We start from the raw sequence: 8568 nt of genomic DNA, 5'->3' as shown, positions 1-8568 counted from the left end.
GGTGTTTCCTCATGTCTTCACTATAAATTACAAATTCTCCATCAAGATAGTCTTGTATATCTCAGACCTGATTAAGTGGAAGAGCAGGATGTCTGTCTATCTCAAGACCATCTTAATCATTTGTAGTTTGCATTTTTGTTAGTAAAACTTAGTTTAGATGTTTCTTAAATAGGGAGGAATCATTATGGGGTCTGGGAAGGAACTAGGTGTGAAATGTACAAAAGTTAAATCTTGGAACCTAACTTGCCTCACCAACAAGAAGGGATTAATAATAATACCTGCTTCATATGATTTTGTCAAGACTAACTAATATTACATATATGTTACATTTATTATATAATATACAATATTACATATTGTATAATACTATCTGTTTTACATACAATATGTATTTAGATATGTAGATATATATACACATATGACAGAGAGAAAGGCTCATTGCCTAACACCCAGTAAGCATGTGATCACTGTTGTCCCCCTCCCTATTTTTTCATCATTGGGACATACTTTTTTGAAACAAGAACATGGAATTTTTCATCAGAGGGCCCTGAAAATTCACCATCTCTATGGGCACCTACTAACACCACCCCCCATCCCCCATCTCCACTCCAGGACTCCTCCCTGAACCTCAGCTCTCCAACCTTGTAAGGACTCAGAGGCTTACAGGCAGAGGTACTTAATAAATATTTATTGATGATGAGCCAATATCTGTCATATCATAGCAGCTTTAAATAGGCCTGCCTCACTCACAAAAACAAGGGCTAGAGCATGTAAAGTAACAGTCAGAGGCTCTGACACCCCATCTCTGGATTTCAATCAGACCACCACCCACCCCGCACAAATTCTTTTGTGGCTGCATCTAACACCCATCTTGTGTGGTTCTCTGAGCATTCTTTGCCGATGTGCCCCAGTTCCCTAGGCACAGTCAGGGTCTGCTTGTTTTCGTGGCCCATTTAGTATCTGCCACTCTCGCTCTACCTCAGACTTCTCCCTGCATATGATCCTGGTATTGCCCTCTAGTCTCAAACGACAACCACAGATAAGACCCGCCCCCCTCCTCCTCCCCCCTGCTGGGGAGGGAGACCAGACACTCAAGACATTGCAGGGCAGGTGTGGTTCAGCCAAGTAATACACAGTGTAACTTCTAGAAAGACTAAATGCAAGAGCATCCCGGATGTGCCAGAACAAGGTCATCCTGTGGAAGGGCAAAGGGCTGGGGTCAGTACCCCAAACCAAAGTCACGAGTGGTTAAGTGAAGAGCTGGCACACGGGGCCAAGCGCCCAAAGATGGTCCCAAACTCGCAAATGTCTTTGGTCAAAGCTACATACTTGCTTTCCACTAAAGATCTGGACCCCAGTCTACCCAAAGGTCTACCTTAGGCAAGAAGAGGTGATCCCAGGGAGTTCAAGTACACCTGCAGGTGAGGAGAAAGGAGACAACGCGGGAAGGCGATGTCGCTCGGCTGGAGACGTCGCGCGGGCGCAGACGTCGCGCGGGCGCAGACGCCGCCCGGCCGGAGACGCCGCCCGGCCGGAGACACCGCGCGGCCGGAGACACCGCGCCAATGGAGACGCGAAGCCGCGCGGAAGGAGATGGCGCGAGAAAACCGCACGAGAAGAAGACCGCGCGAGAAGACGACCGCGCGGGAAGACCGCGCGAGAAGAAGACCACGCGAGAAAACGACCGCGCGAGAAGACGACCGCGCGAGCACGCGTAAAGAGACAGCGCAGGTGGAGACGGCGCAGAGCTGCGTGGTGTGAGACTGGCAGAGCCGGCTGAGAGGCTTGAGGTGCTGGTGTCGGACGAGAACCTGGGCGCCGAGGCAGGCACCGGGTGTTGGTTATCAGGCACAAGGCCGTAGTTAGAGAACCAGGGACAGAGCCAGACCAGGTCTTCTCAGAGCCTCCCGCCCACGAAAGGACTCCTTCAGAGCTGAAGGCCGTGGCGAAGCTGCAGCTTCCGCGTTCCGCGCCTTGGAGCTGAACCAGGCGCCAGGCAGCGCCCCGCGTCCAGGTCAGGCCTGGCGTCTGCAGCTAGCGCGGTCTTCCCTGAACGGCTCTCTCTTATGCGCCAGCGTCTGCCCGTCGGATGAAGCAAAAGATGGGGCCAGGTGAGTAAACGAGGCCCCAAGGCCTGGAAGCCCTGGGATTTCGGCCAGAGCAAGTGAGGAGAGGGTGGGGAGGACTGGTAGGGAAAATCCAGGGAGCGTGCATGGGCCACCGCTGTCGGGGCGGCGGGCAGGCAGGTCTGTGTGGACCACACGACCTCAGGGCGGGCCGCTCCAGCCTTTCCAGGCCTCTCGCAGGGGTCTGGACTGGCCAGAAACACCTTGGCAGCCTGGTCAGACAGAAAACATGATCAGAGGTGGCGGGGGAAGTGGATCAGCCCCGAGCTCGCCAGGCTTGATGGTAGTGGAGACCATAAAACTCACTTAGGGGACTTGTTCTTGTTTTCCCCCCTAAAGCCGTCCACACCCGGCGAGAATGGTGCCAAATAATGTGTTTTCAGGTGCCCGTTCTTGGGGCAGATCGTAATAGCTGTGTGACCATTGCTGGCCCACACTTGGTCACTACGTGTTCGCCACCCGCCTCAGGGGATGCACAGCTCAGTGCGCGGTTCTTATTTGACTCTTTATTCTTACCTGTTCTTGAATCAGTGATCATCTGCTGCTCGATTTTCCACCGAGATGGGTGATGGCCACTGTTTGTTCAGTTACCCCCATCTCCTGGGCTTTGACAGTACAAAACTTGCATCTAGCCTTTTAACTGAAGTTAGATTCAGCTTGTATCTTAGCTCTTTTAAGATTTTGACAAGTTGGCCGCCCTTGCTTGAACTTCTATCTCGGCAAACACAAGGTCTATGGGAAGTCTGGAGTTGTCACTTTTTTCCCCTGGGCAATCAACTCTACAATCACAAGGAATGCTTCCTATTGCCATTACTGTAACTCTGGGGACACAGACACTATATAACTCTGCCAAGTAAAAAAAAAAGAAGAAAAACTCATAAGTTAAGCTGCCAGGGTTTCAAGTGTGGCCTTCAGGAGCCCAGGACTGCTGAGCCACTAACATCTGAAATGCTTGGGTCTGAAAAGAGACGTAAGGTGTATTGGCATTATCAGCAAAAGCGCTTGAGCCAACTCTCTTTTCATATTCCTCAACCCAAATTCCTTTGAAAGTGAAAGTAAAAATAAAGCGATACTCCTCATCATTTCCTCCAGACCTTGGAGTCTGGATTAAAGAAAATCTGCTGATTTTGCTGACCTCCACAAAGGTGCGATTGGGTTGAGGAGAGGGAGTTGTTGCATCTGGGGCTGGTGTGGGTCCTAATAGCTGAGCTTAGCTTGTGCTTTAGATATTTCCTTTCAAACTTGCTTTTTGCTGTTGCAGCTGGGCTTGTCAGTTTTCAGTACTAATGGGTTGTGATGGGGTGTCAGGGGAAGTCAACAATCAATGCTTGGGAAAAAAATGGTAGGGGGAGTGTGGGCGGGGGGGTATCACTGCTGACATGGCCAGGAACAGAAGTACAGTAGCATCTTTTGTAGAAAAATAGACAAGAAGTCCTGTGCTCTGTTTTGCTTTTAAGATTAGTATAGATTTTCGTCCTTTGATGACTGGGCTGTCTGCTTTTCCCCACTTTAAACTTGCCCATCAAAAACATATATTCTGGTTTTTAAATAACCACTTTACAATATAGTTAAAATTTTAATTCATGTTGTGGGTTGTAGTTATTTCTTGCAGGGAGATAAAACAAGATAGGGAAATGTCTGCTGAAACAGAAGCATGAAAGAAATGGTGTGAAATGGCTGGGGCTACCTCGTGAAGGAGGCCTCTTTTAGGAAAAACTCATTTTGGCCCCAATGTTGTGTGACATGAGAATGCCATTACAGTAACACTCAGTGTGATGATGCTAATGTAAAAATATCGATGCCTCACTGCAGTTTGCATCCAGGGCCAGACATCTCATTGAAAGTGTTTTTTTTTTTTTAACTAATAATTCAGTAGAACCCTATTATGACATTGGTGTCAGAATGCAAGAATAATATTTGCTTCATGGGTTGTTTTATTCAAGTCATACATCAGGGAGTATGTATGGGAAGTGATTTGATCAACAGTCAAGTGTAATATAATCTACGATAGCCAAGCACTTTCTAAACAAAGGTTTACTGTAATTATTTATATGAATTATATTTATGCCAAGAATCCCAACGTGGTTACCAAGTGAAAATATTCCAAGTTGACCTTATATAACACATGAGTTCCTGCAAAGTTTTGTGTGATTCAGAGTAAAACCCAGAGTCACATCCTGATTTATTTACTTTGTAAATCCAATTCTACATGTCCCAGGTTTTCTTAAATTTCCTTTAAGTCCATCTATATTCATCTTTCTTTTTAAAATTGAAAAATTTAGTTACAGGGAAAAATGTGGACAGAAAGTGTCTAAAGTTGTACTGAAATGAAAAGAACTTTTGCTAGTCTCATATCCCTACCCTGTGCTATGTTTTCTTCCTTCACCGTCACAATCTTACACAGTCCAATTATTACTTTCAACTTCAGCCCTTCTGTATCATCAGGAATTTAATAAGCATATAGTATTTTAATAATCAGAGAAAAATAACACACCCAGTTTAATCTTTAAAAAATTATATTATTCACCAGGAAGGAGTAGATGTACTTTTCCTATTTCCCCTGCTAATTACAACTGAAAAGTCTGAACAGCAATATATATATATATAACATTAGTAAATATATGTTTATTATTAATGTATTCATTATGTATTATTTATTAACTTATGTAAATATTAAATTTACATATCATATATACATATATAAATCAAAATCAAAGACTCTGAAAAGTAGAGGGAAGGAGCCAGACTGACTAGGGACCTTGGGACTTGAGGATCCAAACAGTGGTGAGTTCCCTGGGTTCTCCTTTTGTTTTATATATCACAGACCTGGAACTGGAGAAGCTGGCAACCCTGAAATGCCAACAGATGCTGACCAAAAAAGTCCCAACAAAAGCCTGCCCTCTCTAACCAAAGGACCAGGAAGGAGGCAGCTTGACAAGACAGAAAACATTTGGACAATGACCTCTTCACTCCAGCCAAACACCACAGATAAAACTGTAGCCCCATTTACACCAGCAGAGGTTGAGTGGGAGCCTACACCTCTACCCTCATGAGGCTGTAAGGAGGAACCAAGCATTCCCATCAGGGAGCAATCAGAGAAAACCAAATAAGGAGCCAGGACATGAATCCCCATCAGCTGATAGTCAGACCCACCTGCCCCATCGCCCATGGAGTGGTGTCAGTGGAGATCATGTGGGGAGCCAGAACTCCCACCTCTGCCCAGCAGCATTGTGGCAGTGCCTCCACTTCCCTTGCCACAGCAGTGACAAAGCCAGCAAATGCAGAAGGTTTAAATGAGATCCAGAGTCTCATAGCATAATATGAATATGCCCAGCTTTCAATTGGAAATAACCCATCATCCCCAAAAATCAGGATGATCTCAAACTAAATGAAGAAGGACAATCAGTAGATGCCAACAGCAAGATGATAGGAGATGTTGAATTATCTGACGATTTTAGACCAGCTGTGACAGAAGTGCTTCAACAAGCAATTATAATCATGCTTGAAACAAATGAAAAAATAGAAAACCTCAAAAAAGATAACAAAGGAATACAACTCTATATTCATAAACTTAAAAACTTAAGTGAAATGGACCACTTCCTCAAAATAAAAAAAACACACTATCAGAATTCACCCAAAATTAAGTGATAATTTGAATAGCTGTATAACTATTCAGAGAATTGAATTCATAATTATTTAATTCCCAAAAAAGATATCTCTAGGCCCAGATGGTTTCATTGGAGAATTGTACTAAACATTTAAATGAGAACCAACACCAATTTTATATAATCTCTTCCAGAAAATAGAAGAGGAGGGAACACTTCTCAGTTTATCTTATGAAACTATTGTTACCCTAATACCAGAATGAGAAAAAGACAGTAGAAATAAAGAGAAAACTACAGACCAGTATCCTTCATGAATAGAGATCTAAAAATCCTTAATAATATAATAGCAAATAGAATTCTGCAATATATTAAAAATTTTCATATACCATGACCAAGTGGGGTTTAACCTTGGAATGCAAAACTAGTTCATTGTTCAAAAATCAATCAGTGTAATCCACCATATTAAACTAAGAAAAGACACATGATCATATCAATCAATGCAGAAAAATCTTTTGAAAAAATTCCACACCCATTGATGATAAAATATCTTAGGGAAAAAAACATCCCACTCATTCTTCTATGACCCAAATAAACTCCTCCACTTACTGGTATAATCTTGGGCTAATTATTTAATCTCTCACCTAAAGAAAACTGGGAATAATGATGATATCTAACTCATGGGGTTGCTGTGTGAATTATTCTTATATATACTAATTATTAGTAATTAGAAGCAAGCTTGGTGAACAATATTCTGTGAAATGGCTTCTTTCCTGGTTTTGTACCCTCTGAGCATCAGAACTTAGCTTTCGAAGTTGGATAGACCCTCTTAGTTCAAGTGTCTACCTACTACAATACCTAAAAGTACTCTTTAATGTTTATACTACACTGTAGTCTATAAAGTGTGCAATACTATTATGTCCAAAAAAAAACCAATGTGCATACCTTAATTAAAAATACTTTATTGCTAAAAAAAATGCTAACCGTCATCTAACAATGCAGGGTTGCCACAAACCTTCAATTTGTAAAAAACACAGTATCTGTGAAACACAGTAAAGCAAAACGTGACAAAACAGGGTATGCCTGTATACACAGCACAGAAATGTAAATGTGGGTAAAGTGAAAATAAAATGAGTATCATGCATATTTTACTATTCGGCTAATTTAGGCAACATTATATACAATAAAGTAGAAATGCTTTATAATGATGCTCTAGTATAAACTTCTAATCACTCCTCAATAAAGAATTGTTGAAAACCTTTAACCAATATAGGTAATACTAATAATAATAATAACAATGACAGTAATAAAAGGATCTCTCCTGGTCCACATTTCCCTTTTCCTTGTATTTTTTTCCAAATTCTGGTAATCCTCTGCTGTGTATCCAATGCAGTTCCTTTCCATGTCAAGTTGTTCAGGGGTAGACTCTTCTTTGTCTCATTGCTCTTATTCCTATTTGCAGAAAATTCTTAGTCTTTGCAGGTTAGCTATTACACATGTATTTTTTTTTAATTTATCTGTTTTATTTATTTATTATTTTTGGCTGTGTTGGTCTCTGTTGCTGCACGCAAGCTTTCTCTAGTTGCGGTGAGCGGGGGCTACTCTTCGTTGCAATGCGCGGGCTTCTCGTTGCGGTGGCTTCTCTTGTTGCAGAGCACAGGCTCTAGGTGCACAGTCTTCAGTAGTTGTGGCGCATAGGCTTCCGTAGTTGTGGCTCACGAGCTTACTTGCTCCGCGGCATGTGGGATCTTCCCAGACCAGAGCTCGAACCTGTGTCCCCTGCATTGGCAGGTGGATTCTTAAACCACTGCACCACCAGGGAAGCCCTACATGTGTATTTAAATACTGATTAACAATGCTGCCTCTCCACAGCCTGGGCTGTCCTTCAATACACATCACAAATGCCTGTCTGTTATTACTTAATGATGGAATATGGCTTCCCTCCTGTCCAGTTTGTGGTGCTCTGGGCCTGCTCTGAAACCTCAGTGCTCAGAATTCTGTTCTACCGTCTCTGTGCTCTAGTCCTAGCTGCTCCACAGCAGTGCAGCCTTAGGAGAAGCTGATTCTCCAGCCTTGGCAGAAGGAGAACCTTGTCATTTGGGGTCCAAGCTAAAAATGGAGTCCATTGCCCTAGCTGAACAGCAACATCTATATCTTGCATAATGTATATTATGATTAAATGCCTTCCCCTAGCTGCAGGAGTTCAGAAGATTTACTATTTAGTCATTTTGGGCTTATCATTGTGCAGACCGTGAATGCTCAAAAAATACTGAATGAATAAATAAATCTCTCTTGGCACTGCAGGCCAAGCTGACCTGAAAGAACACACACACACTCCAAACACATGAAAACGCTGGATAAACTATTTTTCTAATACATAGCCCAACTCAAAACCAAGAAAAGGAAATCCCCAGATGTCAGATATGAAGAACAACTCAAAGAAAAAGGAGTGAGTGGGAGCTGAAGCCAAACACGTGACAGGAATATGGTAAACAGATACAGCCTTGTAGGCTGGGGACTCCCGTTTTAATGCCTGAATTGGGACAGGAGACAAAACCTTGGGCCCAGGCAAGGCAGGGAGGAGAAACTAAGCTCCTGTATAAAACTGCGGGTCGTGAGGCTTTGCCTGAACTGTGACAGTGAATTTACAAACTCAGTGCATCGGTTTAGGGATTCAGCAAAGAAGATTGCCATCAGCTTAGGACAGTCACTGGGAAAAGGTACCCTTAGCAAGTTGGAATGAGGTACCTTCTATGCAAATCTGCACTGTTTTCGTGGTGAGAGAATCCCAACTGAGAAATTCATTCAATCACTAGTACAGCAATTCCATTTCTTGGTAC

The sequence above is a fragment of the Pseudorca crassidens genome, chromosome 13 (assembly GCF_039906515.1).
Source record: "Pseudorca crassidens isolate mPseCra1 chromosome 13, mPseCra1.hap1, whole genome shotgun sequence".
Lineage (NCBI taxonomy): Eukaryota > Metazoa > Chordata > Mammalia > Artiodactyla > Delphinidae > Pseudorca > Pseudorca crassidens.
This window is presented reverse-complemented; position numbering follows the sequence as displayed.